At 40.0% G+C, this 17642-nt stretch overlaps 1 long non-coding RNA gene across 1 annotated transcript; it reads right to left on the bottom strand.

Moving 5' to 3' along the window:
* Nucleotides 1-917: 917 nt before the first annotated feature.
* On the bottom strand, nucleotides 918-2352 carry LOC115496866 (uncharacterized). Its single transcript, XR_003962406.4, has 2 exons — nucleotides 2261-2352; nucleotides 918-1391 (listed from the first exon to the last, which is right to left on the bottom strand). It is a non-coding gene; the product is annotated as an uncharacterized lncRNA (long non-coding RNA).
* Nucleotides 2353-17642: the final 15290 nt, after the last annotated feature.

Genomic DNA, 17642 nt, shown 5'->3' with positions numbered 1-17642 from the left:
CTAAGTTTAAAATAAAAGCACTGTTCTTACCCCTTCCTGGCCTAGCTGTGCCATTCACAGGGTTGCACATGGTGTGATTTGTGGTGCTTGAGGAGGTCTGGGACATGGATTTCTTGCAGGGAAAGTGGCCTCATCCATGACTGAGGGGCAGGCTGGCAGGCACTGTGCATCCGTGGTGATTTCTAAGGCCATGTTTTGTAGCACTTTGAATTCAGGCCCAGTACTATGACAACTCCTGCCCCTTCAAACCACTCTGGGGTGTTGGTGAAACACAGCAAAGCCTATTAAGTGCTATTTGCTTAAGGGCTGAGAGTGTTGCCTCTCACATGAGCAGTAACATCATCTCCTTGTGAAGAAAATCACTGCTCTGACACACCTGGCTCCATCTCCCTGCCATTAAACCGATTAATACAACAAATGGCATTTTATAATAAATATGTGTCACTTTCATGATTTTAACTGGTCTTTTGATTTGTTTCCCATTTTATGTTGTTTAGACAGACTGATTTAGACAGTTAAAAATCCACTTAACCATGATACATTGTGGTTGCCTGACAGACAATAACATTGATATATATGACTAGATGAGTCTCCAATTAGATTTGGCAGCACTGTCACAGTCAGGGAAAGTTTCCTCAAGTACTCCATTGAAATATTATTTTATGCAACCTCATGGAACAAAGGCCATTTTTAATTAAGCAGGTCCTCTCAAAAAGATGTTACACTTAATGTCATTTTTTTAAGTGGCCTCTGCCCTTTCAGTGTCTGCCTTCTCAAATATACTGTTTGGTAGCATGATTTAAAAGACATATTTAAAAAAGTACATAAAGCTGATTAAAATAGGTTAAAAAATGATAAGTGAAGCTTGCCCTGGATGTTATATTTAAAATTAGTTGTAAACATGGAAGAAACAGTCATTTAATAAATTATCATTATTCTTTATATAGGAAAGGAAAAATGTAGAATCGGGGACTTATTATGTGATTATATAATAATATTAATATTCTGTAAATCTCAGATTTTATGAGCACTTCAAAGTAACTATAGAACAGAAGAGAGTATTAAGCAAGTGAGAAACCTATTTCCAATAACATCTCTCTAAAATACTTCAGGTGGATACCAGTGCAATATAAATATGATATAAATACATAGAGCTGTGCTGCAGCTACTGGAGATGCACATCATCTTCTGTCCTCCAAACCTGTCCTGGGCTGGGGGTTGGAATCTGCATCCCTTGACTTCACACTTGCCATGGCTGCTGCACGTTAAAGATGTGGAAGAGTTGATCAGGTTTCTCCTTCTGGAGCTGGGCTCTTGGTGGGGTTTCACCATGATTGTAGAGAGCAGAGCACAAGACCTGGAGTGTAACCTGGGAGTGTCCAACTCACCCACTGGCACACAAAATAAATAAAAATTTTCCTATGGATGTTCACAGCTCAGGGAAAAACAAACAATAAATGTACTACTCCTGTATCCTGGCATTTAATGCATAGAGATCCCTTTGTTCCTAAGTATTGTTGAGACATCTCTGATGATGCTGTTGGAGTTGTGTGTGTGAATTGCTCTGTGTGAAGAAAAAAGTGAGTGGAGGAGAGTGGTACCTTGGGGAGGGCAGGGATGTCTGGAGTATATTGAATAGTGAATGTTTTCAAATTGCATCAATTTCAATGGCAGCAGAACTTTTTTTTTTAGTTTTGGATCCTGTAGAGATGAATCCTCTAATAAGGAAAACAAGGGCTGTTGGACAATCATTGATGTCTTCAGCAATTTTGTCATTAGTTGCAAGAAGTTCAGCATTTGACCTGTTTTTTTCTATGCCTATCACTGAGGAGGTCAGTCTGTGCATTTACTTATGCAAAAAGGTAACTGGAGTAATTTCAAATGTGAAGGCAGAATGTGTCATACCAATGTCCTGGGTGGGCACGTGGTGCCCTTTAAAGCAGAGTCAGGCTGTGTCTTATTTTCATACAAAAATAATACATTTGAAAATACAACTGGCAATTTCCTGTTCTCACTCCAGCTGTATTAATTTCAAAAGTGAATGGCAACTGCAGTATGTGAAAAGACTTGCTCCTCTCCCATACCAGTTCTGTACAAAACTGTATTTTTCCATATATTATTGAGGAACTGGAGTGTAGTAAACTGAAAAACACATTAATTTCTTTGCAGAAACAAGTTCTGTGGACTCTGCAGCATGGTATGATCAACTGAGCTAAAGTACTAAATATCCTAGAACTGCAAGAAAAGGATAACTACTTACCTCTGCTCTACCCTTTGATTTCTGAGGAAGACTTGGTTCGGATCAGCTTGTAACACCCAAGGAAATAGAAGCTTACCATGCATGAGTTTTAAGGGAGAACACTTGGCACCTACTGACTTAGTGCTGTCATGGTAATCCTTGCCAGAAAAAAAATACACCCTGCAGTGCCGTTTCAAATGACCATTTCTGGGATGTTTAGCTCATGTTCTAGTCGCCCCTCTCTGTCTCCTCCTTGAGCTCTAAATTTATTTCCATTGGTATTTAAGTCCTGTTTCAGGGCAGGAGCTTAATTTTCCTCAATAACCCCAATTTGCCTTTAACAGTAGATCTGGTATCTTCTCTACTGATGGAAAAGATAGGAGGCTGTTAGCACTGGTATATTTATATTGTGCTAATGGATTTTAACCCTCTTACTGAGCTGTGCTGATAGTTTAAAATAATGACTAGGCAATAAATTTTTACTGGGACAGGTGTACAAATAGTACCCAAAAGAGAGTGGTGCTCAGGGTCAGTCTATGAAAAGAATGGTGTCCCAGATTATAGTGCAAGATGAAACTGTTTCATATGCTGGTAAATCCTGATGACACATGGTTTTAGCTTGAGCCACCAAGACTTATTTGCTATCATTAACAAGATCCACATGTATCCAATACTCAGGTCCATCTGAGTCAGATCATCTTGGCTTCTGTTTCAGAGCTGTTCATCCACAGGGAGCGGGAGTGTCCCTACCACCCTTGGACTCCAGCGAGAACCAAAGCTGCACCCAGGAAAATCCTGGTCTTGTACTGTTTGTTACAACCCTCAGCTATTTCCAAAACCTCCTTGTGACTCCTGGAATTCCTGTTGTGACTGTACCAGATGTAAATAGTGGGAAAACAATTAATGGATCCTGACTTCAGTACAGGACATAGCTAACTTGTGCTGTGTAACAGGATAACTAATTTGTGCTAACTGATGTCTTACTGTTATTTGGTAGCAATGTTTTTTTTTTTCACAGTGAAGACATTTTTCATGAATACTTTCTTGCTAGAAAATTCTAAAAAACACAAAAAAGTTTTATTTTACATTATTTCTATTTTCAGCTCCACACTTGAGTTTTCTTACTAGAAAAAGTCAGGTTTTGTTTTCACAGTTTAAAAAATGTCTGCACTAAACCGGCTCTGATATTCACACTTCAGCATCTGCTTTCCAACAAATCACACTATTTATTTTTGAATAAATGAATAGAGAATGTGGAGCAGAAAGTGCAAACTGAGTAACTTTAAACCAGATGTAAAAAACCCCATGGTTTAAAGTATGAGCAAACGGGTAGGTCCTTTTGACCTAAGTAGTTCATTGCCTGTTTAAACCACTAACCAAGCTTCAGTGGCATTTCTGTACCTGGATAATACTCTGCTGGTATTTACTAGGTTCGTGCCGCACAAAATTTGAAGAATCCAGGAGCATTTGTTTCTTAAACAGATAAAGGTTTTGAGTTCTCTAGTCAAATGGGAGCTATTACAACCCTGCTAAGGATAGCTTTCAGTGTGATACAATCAAAACTTTGTGTGCCCCTGCTGAAGAGAGCAGTGTCACTGCAAAGGCTGTGTGCTTCACTGGTAGCCTTAAATACCTGTATAGCTCACACTTTCCCCCCTCAGGACACCAGGCTTGTGAGATAATAAATACAGGACTTCAGAGTGCAATAAAACACTCATCAGCTGTCAAATGTAGGATTCACCTACCCCATGTTCTAGTGTGAATTTATGCCATCTGATTTGGAGGAGCAATTAAAAATTCTCAAGCCAGCAGTCAAATAGTTTTATTCTGTGCTTAGTTATCATAGTGACAGAGATTAGCCACCTATGGAAAAGATGTGAGTCTGGCAAAATATGTAGTTTACCTCTTGGTAGTGCTTGTATGTCCTTCCCGGTATCTTTTTTTTTGTTTGCTCTGTTATTGCTGTACAATTGTGGCTATCACATGACTGGTGTTTGGGTTGGTTATAATGTTTTCTTTCTTCTGGTTAAACTGTAGGGAGAAGTGACTGTTCAGTCCAAGGCCTGGGATTTTAAATGAACAGGGAGCTGTTTCTTCATTCATCACTTCATCCCTAAATGACAAACCATGAGCATGGAAAAGGAAGGTAGCACAAGGATCTTTGTCAGCAAATAGGGACGTCCTTCAAATTGTAGCTTTGCTAAGAGTACTTGGCTGTTATAGAATATTGTCTACTCAATAAATCAAACCACTTTACCTCTCTTTTGGGCTTCTTGGTATTCTTGTGCATGGTGGAAACATCACTTTCCATTTTTGCAAATGGGTCTGCTGAAGAACAGGACTTGGAAAAAGCTGAGTGTCTTTACCACTTCCAGAGGTATCCCTGTGGCAGGGAGTGGGTTCCTAGGGCAGGTGCCATGATGACCCTGATCCCTCAGCCTCCTTTTGTTGTTTACCTTTAAGCAAGGTGTGTCTGGAATAACTGATGATGAGCAGAACAAGTCTGTTCTGAGCAACTTCAGGTGAAACGACACAACCAACAAAACAAGACATGCTTGAAATGAACTTAATATCCTAAATCCTTCTTTCCCATCAAAGACCGATATTTTTTTTTCATTTCAGTTGAAGTTTTTTTTTTTTTTTTCTTCATTTCTTTAGGGGAGATTTGAAGGAAGAGGAAAGAACAGAAAGGGTACAACTGGTTTTCTCCATGGAGAACTCTTATGAAATGGACATAGGGGTGAAAAGAAGAAGGAAAAAATCCTGTCCTTGGAGTTGGCAAGTGTTGCCACCGTGGTGGTCGGTGGATGTTTTCCACATGTGTACGTGAGGGCAGCAAGGATCCTGGAGCTTGTTTTTCTTCTGTGTGCAGCACAGCACGTTGGCCTAGATTTTATTGCTGTGACCTGAACTCATCTTTGTACCATGGGGGAAATACTTGCAGTGCTTTACAGATCTCAGGGACAGTCTCATTTTCTCAGCACAGAGCTAATATATCAAGCTAATTTACTGCCGTGGTGTGTTGCAAAGCCTATATAATATTGAGTAAACATTGTTGGCTTATACATTAACTGTAACTAAAACCCAGTGCAAACTTTATTCTGGCTTCAGGATTTTCCTTAAAGGAGTGACTAAGAAAAGAAGCATAGACTTTTTTTTTTCCTCCCCCCCCCGCCTTTTTCTTTTTTTGCAGTGAGTAAACTTTACTTTTAAACTTGGCAGTTCTCTTAATTCTAGGTCAAGTGGAAGGCATGGTTAGGAGCTTTCTGTGTGGCTCACTCTTTGACTCCTTTTCTTTGTCAAGATCCCTTAGTAGTGTTTAATGTGGTTTCTTTTTCCTGTGTGATGTGCAAATATAACTGAACAAATAAGAATCTAGATGTGTGTCTGCTTGGAAACTTAGTAGAGCTGCTATGGCTTTGTATGGCTAAGGATTATAATGTTTTGGGTGATCTACAAAAAAAGGAAACCAAATACTTAGTTCATTGAGTTTATGTGGGAATCCTTCTCTGAGGTTCATAATGTGCTTTACCATCAGGATTTAATTACAAAATAAAGCACTTGTGTAAATGAACATCCTTTAAGAGAAAGGATACCACCAAGATATTATTTTATTTTGCAAAAATCAATATGTGTCCTTTTATAGGTTTAAACCGTTAAAATTTGATGAAAGAAATGGTGATAATTTCCTATGGTTCTCAGTGATCCTGATGACTGAAATTGTTTCAGACATTTTTTTCCCCCAGTATGTACATTTCTTAATTTTACAATAACCATGTGTTCTATTTTGTATGGGACTTTCCAAGTTTCATATGTGATACTGTCCCAGTATCCTGGGAGCATGAAAGAACATTAATCAAAAAGTGTAAGGGCTTTATTTGTATTCAGGGCATATTGCTCTGCTGAGTAAAATTTGTTCTGGCTTAACTGTGAACAAACTTTTCAGTGGATGAGAGTTAATCTTATTGAACAGTGGTAGGAATAAAAAGAAAAACATCATCAGAGCTGGTGTTTTGCTCAAAGTGAATATTAATGTCCCCTCTTCTGTGTTTCATGATAAACTCAGTGCATTACTGGAAAAAATTCTCTCCCATAAGAAAGAGCCAAATGCCACTCCCAAGATCAATTCTGACAATAGGGACAGCAGCATTTATTCCTGAAAAACAGTCCCAAGTGTCTTCTGCAGGAGTCAGGGAATCCCCAAATGAGTCACTGAAAAACATCCCACTGCTTTGTTTCTAACACTGAATCACTTTTAAGCCCACCAGGTTTTTGACACTGGGGCAAATTTCAGTGGAAGGAAATTCTCAACTCTCATCCTTCACAGGAATTTGCTGCTGCTGGGGTCTGATGTGGAAGTGTCACAGAATGGGCTGTGATGTTTTTAGAGTTTGCTACAGAACAAAAGATCATTTCTCACTGTTTTTCTTGCACTGTATGGAGGGAAGGAAGCAGTCCCTGGGTTGTTTTCTGTTCGTTTTTCAAAGGAAGCCAATTGATTTGTGGTTTTGGTTTTTATCAAGTGTGGTCAATAGAAGATTCTGGTATTGAAGATGGGTAAATGGATTACACATAATACCATCTTTACTTCTTTTGGAGATAGGTATTAGACGTGGACGTGAATTTTGGTGTAGAGGGTTTTTGTATGCTACTTAATTTTCTGATTGAGCCTGGTGATCAGAGTTCTACCGTGGATCAAGAGTCTTTTCTGTTCTTGCCTAAACCAGGAGCAAATAGATTCTATAGATCTGATCTAAACCCCAGTGAGGGCAATGGAAAGGCTGCCATTGACCTTGGGATTTGGATCAGGGGCCTGTTACAGTCTGTGTTTTTATATAAATCAGCAAAATTCTGGAGGAAAACTATCTGCTTCAACCTTCATTACAAGCTCCAAATTTGTACTTTTCTTTTTAGATCTTGCTTTTGGAAACAGCTATTATAGAGTAAAGAGGTGTATAGATAATGTTTGATTCATTCCAACAACAAGAAAAACACTACTTACCACCAAGGAAAGAAAGACAAGGCAGTGTTTACATGCAGCCATGAGTCCGCTGCATTTTCTTCACCAAGATTGCTGAATTTCAGACATCTGCTTTCCCAGTGCTTGGGAATCAAAAATTTCCCATGGTTTTCTAGCATTTTTAAAGTGCCAAAATCTTTAATGAGTTGAAAAGAGCTTTTGAGAAGCAAGCTCATATAATGATGGAACAGGAGCATTACTTGTATGTTCTGCTTCCCTGTCCATGACTTTATTCATTCAGTTACCATTCTTCTCATCATTTTATGATCATCTAGCAACCTTTTTCAATGCCAATTGGATTTTTCAGGTAAAGCCACTAATTTCGATTGTACAGTAGAAATCAGCTTTCAATGGTATTTCAATTAACCTTGCTATTAAAGAAATTGCTTTTTACCAATACTCAATGGTTGGTTGACATTCAGAGAACACACAAGTCCTTTAATACAATCTGTATTGAAAGAAAAATCTGCATTTGTTGTCTTTGAACTAGCTTCTTGTAGTTTGGGGAGTTTTCAATATAGCTGACACACAGCAGACTGAAAACAAATGCACAAAGTATTTTGAATTAAAAGCTTTCAAGCATTCTGTGCTATATTATATATTCTATTTTGTTTGGGCATAAATCCTATATTGGATGTCTTTTTTTGTAGATTATGTCAGTTATTTACTGATGCCACTGCTGTAAATAACACACGTTTCTTGAGGTGCAGACAAGCTGCCAGCAGTGCAAATCCACGAAAAGTTCTATATGGGGAACAAATGAAGAAAACATTTTGGGACAGAGTCTGAGACTTTTTCCCCCAGCAGGATAAAGACTTTGAAGGCTTCTGGTGCTGGGTTTCCCGCTGGAGGGATGGCATTTGTAATCATGCTGTAAATTTTAATTGGGCCTTACAGTGAGAAATATTTGGAAGATACTGAAAACAGGGTTGCAGACTTGATTGCTTCACTCAGCTCGTCCTTGCATTTAGCATAGCATGCATCAGTGGGAATTTTTGAAGTTGTGTTTTCTTTAGCAAAATAGGGAGTATTTGGGCTGAACTGCCCAACGTGCCCATATTCTGATGTTTCCATGGCTTTTCCTGGAGCCATATTTGCTTTAGAAGGAAAGTGCTCAGGGTCTGACGTTGGACGTTCACACACGAGGCTGTGCTTGCAAGCAGCTTGCAAGGAGGTTCAGACCATGAATGACCCAACAAAACTGCATGTGTGGAAAAGGAAAAATGCATGTGGAAATCATGCACATTTTACTTCTGAACTGGTTCATGCAGGAATCTGATAATCTGGCTCCAGACATTCAAGGGACTTCTGGTTGGCATCTGGCTGAGTGGAGTTTATCAGTTGTGCTCAAAGCAGTCCAGCTTGCTTTTAAAATGTCATTGTTTGTTTTCAAAGAGTCAAACCCTCAGCTTCCAATTGGCTTTTTTGTTCCTGAAGACCCCAAATGTTAAAAACATCCCAGTTTAAAAAGTGCCCTTTTCTACTTTTTACACCTTTATTTGAAATCTGAGCAAGTCGACCCTGACAGGGTTTGAAAACTTGAATGAACTGAGAAGTAAAGACCAATCTGAAATTGCAACAGATGATAGAATAGAGCTCTAAATAAGAATACAATAAAATAATAAAGAGACAGCCAAGTTGTCAGCAGTGTAACAGTGTTTTAGATAATCCCCTCTGGGCCATTTTCTTAACAGCAACCATTTGTGTTTCTCCAAAGATTAGTGAAGAGACTTTTGATTTTACAGTGCATGTTTCCCATCTACTTTTTAAAAAAATATTCATATGCTTTTATATATATTGCTTAGTCTTCCATGTGAGACAAATAATACTACATCACTTTAGGTTTTATTGGGAAGGCATTTAATGTTTGGGATGGGGTCTGAAGTAAAAAGAAGGAAAAATTATTTGGTCCTGTAGGCTGTTTAAATGAGGATTAGAGCCAAATTTTTGGGTCCCAGGAAATTGGCCAAGCCTGGATACTCACAATGTCAACTTGCACGTACAGTACATAGTTTAATATTTTTATCATGAGACTTTTTTCCTCCCTAAAAAAAAGTAAAGTAACTATTTGCCATTTCAGCTCTGCTTATAAGACAAGAAAACAGCTGAATCGGTTAAAAATAAAAATATTCCTTTGGCTTAATGTGACAGTAGAGTTTTGCCCAAATAGGAGTACAGATCTACTGTGCTAGAAAGAGTGAGATGTGGAATTATGAGAATATGGTTTTCACAGTACTGCCCAATCCTGTTCCAGAAAGGAGGGAGGTATTTGCCAGCACTGGCAAACAGGGCCTTGGGTTTCTGCTGGCTTTTAAGGCAACTCTCTCATTTTCACAAATGTGTGAATAATAATGTAAGTAATGAGCTGTCAAAAAGATTGTTATTTTTGCATCTGATTTAACCTCATTCAAACAGGAAAGGTGCATTAAAATAGTGGAAATCATGGAATAAGAGTGGCTTTATCTGAACTGCTCTACTGGATCAAATCTTTGATCAATTGGAAACAGGTGTAAGTTAAAATGAAGCAGGAGTGTTCACACTGAGATTGGCCCTGGTTTAATTAAATTGATTTTCAGATCAATTTGAATTGAGCTGATGCAATTTGCCCTGTTATTTAAATTAGGCCTGCAGGAGTAGTCTTGGAATGAGGGACTGTACACACAACATGTAAGAGTATCTGAATCAGGACCATTATTATTATTTACGGGAATCTACTTTTCAATGAATTATTTTTTTCAAATTAGGGGGTAGCAGCCATAATAGTCCACTGGCGTTGGCTCCATTGATAATTATACCATTTTTCTCCTTTTCATAATTGTCCTAGTCTGAACTGTGCTATTTTAGCAGAAAATGTTAATTATTTTATCAACAATTGGCAGACCCTGCTTCAATTTGCTGTTTTCCCTTTAACCAAAACAAAGATTACAGGCCCTGTTCCACAGCTCAGCTGCTGAATCTTTGCTAAGAAACTTGGGAACCCCTTTCTCATGAAGCACTGTGTAAAGCTTTAAGCACTCTTTGAAGCTGAGTTGTATTAAATGATAGACAAAAAAAGCCCTCTGAAGAATTGGTGCTTAATTACAACTTAATTAGCATAATTATGCATGCTAATAGCATCTCAAATGAATAGCAGTTGTCAGGAGGTTGGGACCATCTGTAAGAGTGTCGGATTAATACATCATTTTTTATTTCTAACAACGCTGTAACTCTTTCCCTGAAAGTGATTTTCATTAATCAAGTTCATTTTTATTATATAGAAAATTTGGCATTTTTCATTATGGGCCATTATCCGTTTCCCCATGCAGTCCTAATACAATACTAATGAGACCCCATGTGGCTACTCCACACTGACAATGGTAGTACAGGTGTATTATTATAATTGTTACAAACAGCACATTGTACCTCAGGACTAGTAGAGTTCTAATCTCAAGATATCAGGGTTTCCACTTGGTACCTTCCCTTGGGCCCTGTTCAATTTCCAGAGCTTTATGAAAAACATACATGTTTGTGGTTATGAGGAAGCAGATTTAAAGAGATAGAAGCGTGTTTGTTTTAGAGCTGGAGAAGTTGGAAGTTCAGTAAGCTGCTTTGGAGATTTTTTTTCTTTTACTGGCTCTGCCAAGCTTTGAGCTTCAAAGAAATTGCTTCCTCTAAAGAGCTGCTGAGGGGCAGAGGGGTGATGCAGTAGATGCTCTGAAAGCATCAGCATTTACTTCAGAATTTGGGTGAGTGTGATCAAATTCCAGAAGTATTATTCACTATAAAATTTAGTGGAAAAGGAGCAGTGGAAAACACGTCCTGGATATAGAAATGTCTGCAGAAGGAATGTGTAGTAGACAAGTAGTCAGGTTCTAGCGGGACACAGCAGGTAGATGTGCACAGAAAGTGGATTTTGAAAGTTTAGGACATCTTTTGTGTTCAGGCAGGGGCCAGGGCCCGCTGTCAGCCATCCTGCTGAAAATCCAAAGCATGATGATTTAAATCTCTGGACTTAGTTCAGATTTACAGTGCAGCAGCTTAGTGCATAGCTGACCTTAGCGTTGTGTTTTAGCTTTAACTAATTGGTTAATGTTTGCTTTGTGGAGTCAAAAAGCTCTGTGTAAGCTCTAAGGATTATTTTTATTTAGTGGCATGTTGGTATATTCATGCCTAATGTTTGTATTTGATTTTTTTTCTCCGAATGCACTATGGCGTTTTTTTCAGATGAGATTTTCCCAAGGGATTTTTCTTTTTCCTCTTACTTCCCCTCAATAGCCTTCTGAAATCTAAAGGCCTTCCAGTAAATTCTGATTTCCTTTGGTGGCCTGACTATAGGATGAATGGAGCAGTTTTGGAAATGCATTTTTAAGGAGAGGGAGTGAAAGGGATTGGAGAGGAGGACAATCAACAAAGCTGCTGTGCCTGTATTTATCAGGCTGCCAGTGGGAGCTGCACAGCTCAGACTGCACTTCTAATCAACCCTAAACAAAAGAACATTGAAAATAGCTCAACTGACACAGTCCTCATCATAACTCAGGACTTGGTGGCAGGCACCAGTAAATCCTGCTCTCTTGCTGTTGTTTGTGAATATATTTGTGCATATAAACCCCTCTTCAGCATCTACTGGGGTTTAGGAATCTCCATGGAAGCGCCCCATCAACGTTCCCCCCACTGCTCCATCAATCCAGCCCAGAGACAAATGCCCTGTGACACAGGAACAGGTGGAGATTGAGAAAATAGGGCCTGGCCAGGACTGAATGAAGATTGCATGTAAATTAGCAGTAATAATATGTAAAACAAAAGCTCAGCAGAGGCTATTTGTCCTTGTGTACAGCTACTCAAAGCCTGAGACAGACCCTGAGTAAAATAACTGCAGCACCCCAAGATTAGTCCGATGTGTTTTAATGTGATTTTTATGCCGAAAATTCAACATAAACAAGCAAGATGGTGTTTAAGCTGGGACTAGAAATTGCTAGGACAGTAACAGAGTTTGTGTCTTCCATTGGTCTGCTTCATAATCTTCATATCAGAGTCCCAGGGAAAGCAGTGTGTGGTTTGAGCCATCTGATGGTCTATAATCCTGCTATTCTGGGTACCAACACAGCCTCTTTCTGCTAACTCAGCTTACCTGAGGCTCCTGGTTATTAAATTAACCTGATAACTGTGAGTTTGTTAGTGTAAAAATGGAGAGAGATCAATCTGTGTGTGAACAGAGCAACCAGAAGTGTGACAGCTGATGGTGGGATCAGCTTTAAACAAGTGAAAATCTGAGCCTGCTCTGAGCTGCCCCCACCAACACATGGGCAAGCACAGGGACCTGACAGCTCACAGCATCCTGGGATGTGTGCTGGTACTGGACATCTTTTGTTCACGGATTTTAGAGAAGGCTTAATTGTATTGCCTTGGATAATGTTTTCTGATGTCATTAAACATCTACTGGAAAGCTAAGAATAGAACTTCAAAGTAATGTCACCTGTAACATTTGCATTTGGATTTTTCTAAAGAGAAACGCTAACAGTTGTTGGAGCCCTGGGATTCCGTAAGTTACATTTAACTCTAAATTCCCCCAGCATGGCAAAAAGTGAAGCTCCTCAAAAAACAAACATACCTCCCCCAGAATACTGAAATTAAGAAGAGATTAATAAAAATCAATGAACATGTTTTCTTCTTTTGCCTAGATTTTCCTAAGTGTTGGATTTAATCATGGTTTTGTGTGGCAGGGGAGGTTGCATATCAAGTTACTAAGTGTAGCTGTTTCAGTCTGGCTGCCATGTGCTCAAAGCCTTTGGTGCCTGTTTTGTTCTCTGCAAATTTTAAAGCCTGGGCATCTTTGGATCCTTTAGAAGATTACTGTTGTATGGACTACACCTGACCACACAACTGAGCCAGAAAAAGTTATGGCAGCTCCAGCTAAATAGAGTTAATCACACTGAAAAATGCATCCGTGGCTCTTTGGGTGGAGTTGTTGTGTTGCCACAAAATTTGTGATATATAATATAAGGGAAACACTGAGTTATGGATACTTTACCCTAGAGAAGGCTGCCAGGAGTGCTGGAGAGGTGGTGGAGCCCGTCTGAGGAGCCATGTGAGCAATGAAGTGCTCTTGAGCATCCTGCACAGCACCTGTGTTTGATCTGAGGCATCAGCTGAGGGGTCTCAGGGCAGTTGTGGCACCTGAAGCTGTCTGGCTCACTGCAGGGCAGGGAGAGATGGTGCCTCTTCTGGCTGGAGGTACCTCAGTGAGGGAAAGGAGAGTGCCAAGGAATTTGGCTGTATTTTAGGGACATATGACTTGTCTTATTTATCAGTTGGAGTGGTTTTCTTTTCTTCTTTTATTTTTTTAATGTCTCAGTCCTCCAAAAGATCCTGACCCCCAGCTCTAAAAGATAATCTTAAACAGTTTGTCTCTTCCCTTTTTCTGTGGCACCTCCTAACCTTTTGCTCCACCACAAAATGCAGAGGGATTAATTTTCACTGATAGCACAGAATTTCACGATGGGGGAAGAGCAAACCAAAGAGTGAGAAGCCCAATGCTGCTGAAATATTAGATGGCAAAACAGTGCTGAGCCCAGGCAAGGGAGCAGCTTTCTCTGTTGTCATCAGTACATTTGGCTGGAATTGCCTTCTCTGTGTGAGACCCAGGGTGTGCAGTGACTGCAGCAGGGAATGGGTGCAGGGCTCCAAGTCCTGGCACGTGGGAGCTGCTTATTAGTTTGCATGAGGAGAATCACAGGGTCGAGGTTATAAGTGGAAGCAAAATATGTGCTGCAGATGGCTGTCTGTTGACATTACTATGGACAGATTATGCTTTCCAGAGATAAAAGAGTAATCATAAACTGGATGTCCAGCCAGGAGAGTATATAGACTTGAGTAATAGACTTGGACTATGGGGTTAGACCCCAAGTTCATATTAAGTACATATTTTCAAGAAATTTGTGGATTCTCAGATTCAGTATTTAGTTCATCATAGAAAGAACTCCAGGCCACAAAGCTTGGGCTGGAATCCAAACTTTTGCCAGATTTAGCTGATTTGTAAACTAGTGTTTACCTCTTGAGCTGGAGTTTTGTTGATTATTCTTAAACAAAACCCCAAAGACTCCTCTATTGTGCAGGCTCTGAGGGCACTTCTGTGCCACCTCCTAGTGAAGTGCTGATACATGAAATGTGCCTGATAGATAAAATGTGCCTGACCACCAGGCTCAGGGCCTGAAGACCAGACTGGGCAGTGCATGTGTCAGTGCTCTGCCCTGCTGCAAACACGCTTTGCTAGTCTGAGCCCAAGAACAAAACTTCCCAGACAAAGGGATTGGTGACATTCTTCCTCTGGCTTGCTCTGCTCTTTTTCAGCATCTGTGCTGAGCTTTATTCATCCTGTAGTTCTGACCAAAAGAGGCCCTAAAGTGTGGCTATTTGTTTAAAATCTGCTGGGCAGTGTCCTACGGAATACCTGTATGGCAACAGCGGTGGGATTTTGCCAGCAGATCCCTAATATCCCCTTGGGAGGTCGGAAATGTGCTGGTACAGTGTTGGGGTGTGGCTTACAGGGTTCTCCACAGCTGAGGAAAAGCCCACGTGTTGGGCTTTGATAAAGGACCTGTTGGTTGTGTGGTTAGCAGCATTCTTATTAATGCATTAAACTTGCATTGTTTCTTAATTTACTTGGAAGTGTTGTTTAGACCCTTAATTGCCCTATAACGATAGAGTGATAGTAAGTTAGATTTCAATCAACATACTCAGGAATTGCCAGTATTTTAGCAATAAATTGCTAGCTAATAAACTTGTAGCTTCCTTTGTAAATGCCAGTTAAAGGCCTAAACATTCCTCGCAGAGTTAATTGCACATTTAGTGCTCATGTAATTTTGAATTAATTACATGCCAAATGGATTTATGTTGTATGTACTTAATAAACCTTGGTAAGTGGCCTTTTAACAATCAGTTGGTATTTAGGACTCTGTTTGTGTAAAAAGAATGACTTATGACACCAGATCATGATGTTTTTACCAGATCTTGAGGTGCTGACTGTGGTGCCTGGTGCTTTGTTTGGGATTCACAACCAGAAGCTGCAGCATTAAATGAGCACAGGTGTGAATCCAATGCAGGCTTGTGAAGATTTATTGTGTCCCAGCTTGATTCCATAGTCAGGAGGGATTCTGCATAAGCCTCCATGATCCAGAGCCCACTGGAGAGAGCAGAAGGGTTGGTGATGGTTTTGCCTTAGGTTTGGGCTGTGTTGTAAATATAGAACAGCTCTGGAAGCAATTGTGGCACTGCAGCAGCAGTAAGAACCAGAGGCAAAAAGGCACAGCACACAACACCCTGCTGAAGTGGAAGAGAAAATCGGTGCCTGACTGTTATTCCAGATCCTTTGTAAAGTATTATTTAAATTAGGTTTCCTTTCCAGATGAGTATTTAATATGTGAAATTTAAAAAAGCTTTAAATCTATCAACACTGGTAGTGTAGACCCACATTCCAGACAGCAGGAACATGGTTGTGTAGGTAGATAAACAGGTAAACTAAATTTCCAGGCAAAAATTGCTGCCAGGGTTGATCTTCTTCAGGTGCTTTTGCTTTTAAAATGTTAGACATTAAGAGGTTTGCTCAAATCCTTGTGTATGTGTTGTCCTTAAGTTCTAGGGACATTATTCTGGTTTTGATGTGCCAGGAGCAGTGTGCAATGTGTTTGATCTTGTGGCTTTACATACATGTATTCAGGTTTTTTTCCTGAGTAACAGCAACTGACTCCTAAAAAATTTTGCAACCTCTAACACACAAATTATAATCTGTAGGCTGCAGGCTCTTAAAAATTTAAATATTAACCTTTATTCCTTTTCTCTCTCTTCTGCAGCTAACACATCACTTAGTGCATTTAAATATGGAGTGAGTGCTCAGAAATAACTTTTCAGGGGGATCTTGTTGTCAGGTTGTAGTGGTGCTGGAGTGTTCCTGTGACAGGAATTCCCTGTCAGAATAGCACATGGAATAGCAGGCTTTTGCCCTCTTTACATGGAGATAAAGGCTGAGCAACTTGGGAATACAGAGGCAGGTCAGGGTGCAAGGCCAGCAATAAAATGAAAAAGCAAGTCCTTAGGGCAGAAGTGAAATTCTGCATAAAACAGAGTTGTAGAAGTTCTTTCACTGCTGTGAAAATGTCTGATTTCCCTTGTTGTCAGGAGGTTGGGGAGGCAGGTTTACAAGCACCAGATAACTGATGTTGCAGTATTACTAAAGATGTTCTCTTTTTTTGTCCCCATGAATGCCATTCAGTTAAATGGTTACAGCAGCAGACTTGAGGTGTCTGAGCAGCCAAAGCATCTGCAAAAGTGTCATCTCATATTTTGCTGGATACTGGAATAACTGGAACATTGATTTACCAGCTAGGAGAAAAGCTGCTGTGTTGTGAAGTGTTTGCCCTGTGAGGTGCTGGTGGTGTGTGACACCTGCACTGACTCCATGGAGCAGGTGTCAGTGCAGGGTGACACACCACAGCACCACTTCAGTGTCCTGAGTGAGGCAAAGGTACCTGCACGCTGCTCAGATCAGTGATAATTTATAAATGCCAGCTGCAGAGGAAAGCCAGGCTATCAGGTGTGGAATTTTGAGTTGAAAAACTCCCTGTTTTCACGTGAAACTTCAGCAGATAGGAATGAAAGAGGAGACCACATCTTAATCATCTCACAGCATGTGTTTTTTATGAAATGGGGAAATAGGGCTCAGTCTACTGTCAGATACAGTCTCTGTTACACTGCAAGCCCAAACTCACAATCAGAATTGATTTTGCTTGCTCTGTACAACGTGGAGAAGCAGATGTATCACATATATTAATGAGCAGTTCTGCCCATCAGGGAAGCAATATTACCAATCTCAAATGCTCAAAGTACAGAAGATTGAATGATTGTGGTAGTAAGTGTAGAGTTCTCTTTCATTCCCACATTTCCAAGCTCCTTCCTTAATTTTTTTTTCCACCTCTGAGTCTCTGTACCCACGTGAGCTAGAAGTTAAGATTTTTTAGGTGTTTTCCAAGAGGTTTGTTTTATAGTCCACCAAAGCAAAGCTTATCAGTTAAAGAACACTGTGCCCTAATCTCCAGGGCCTTTTCCTGCACTGCTTACAGGAAAGGGCAGGAAGAGTTATCTCTGCTAATCTCTTAAAATGCCCTGTGGAAGGACACCCAGAAAACTCTCCTTAAAATTGTTATTTTCCTCTGGATGTGTGCTCAGGTAAGATCATTAACCAGAGTCTTCCTCATCAGAACCCCTTTTCTTGCTGCAGCTCCCAGAGCAGTAGAGTGTTGCTCCTGGAGCTTCTGGGCTGGTGTCTGTACCTTGTATAATGTGGGTTTTAAGCTTACTGCTGTCCAAACTTGTTTTTCCAGCTTTTAGTGTTGCTTTTGCCAGTCCTGGTGG

The sequence above is a fragment of the Taeniopygia guttata genome, chromosome 11 (genome assembly GCF_048771995.1).
Source record: "Taeniopygia guttata chromosome 11, bTaeGut7.mat, whole genome shotgun sequence".
In the NCBI taxonomy this organism is placed as follows: Eukaryota; Metazoa; Chordata; class Aves; order Passeriformes; family Estrildidae; genus Taeniopygia; species Taeniopygia guttata.
This window is presented reverse-complemented; position numbering and strand designations above follow the sequence as displayed.